We start from the raw sequence: 449 nt of genomic DNA on the forward strand, positions 1-449 counted from the left end.
TGCAAACTCCTTGAAGTTGTTTTGGAACTGTGCAAGAAGGCTGCCTAGTGCTTTGGTTGCAGCTTCTGCAATCGAACAGATGGCTTGCCAAGCGTCACAACTGAAGCGAAATGTGCAAAATTTCCTTGCTGAGAAACCTACAAAACAGAAGTGTATCGGAATTAGAAGTGTTTCGACGAGCCGGTGCGAGCGGATTTGCCTACTAACAGGGGCACTGGCGCCTTGCGAATAGACGGAGTAGGCAAAACCACCCGCACGAATCCTATCATTATGCACTTTATAAAGACCCCCCCCCCCCCGCCCCCGCCCCACGCGCTCACGGTAGTGTCAGCCACGACACAGCAGTGTTGCGGGCGGTTGCGGGTATACAGAACCTGCATTTAAAAATTAACCAAATGTTTAGAAATCGGAAATCTAAAACTTTAACTCTGAATATTGCGAAAAATCTT

This window comes from Frankliniella occidentalis, unplaced genomic scaffold, assembly GCF_000697945.3.
Source record: "Frankliniella occidentalis isolate FOCC.00 unplaced genomic scaffold, Focc_3.1 Scaffold40, whole genome shotgun sequence".
Taxonomy (NCBI): Eukaryota; Metazoa; Arthropoda; class Insecta; order Thysanoptera; family Thripidae; genus Frankliniella; species Frankliniella occidentalis.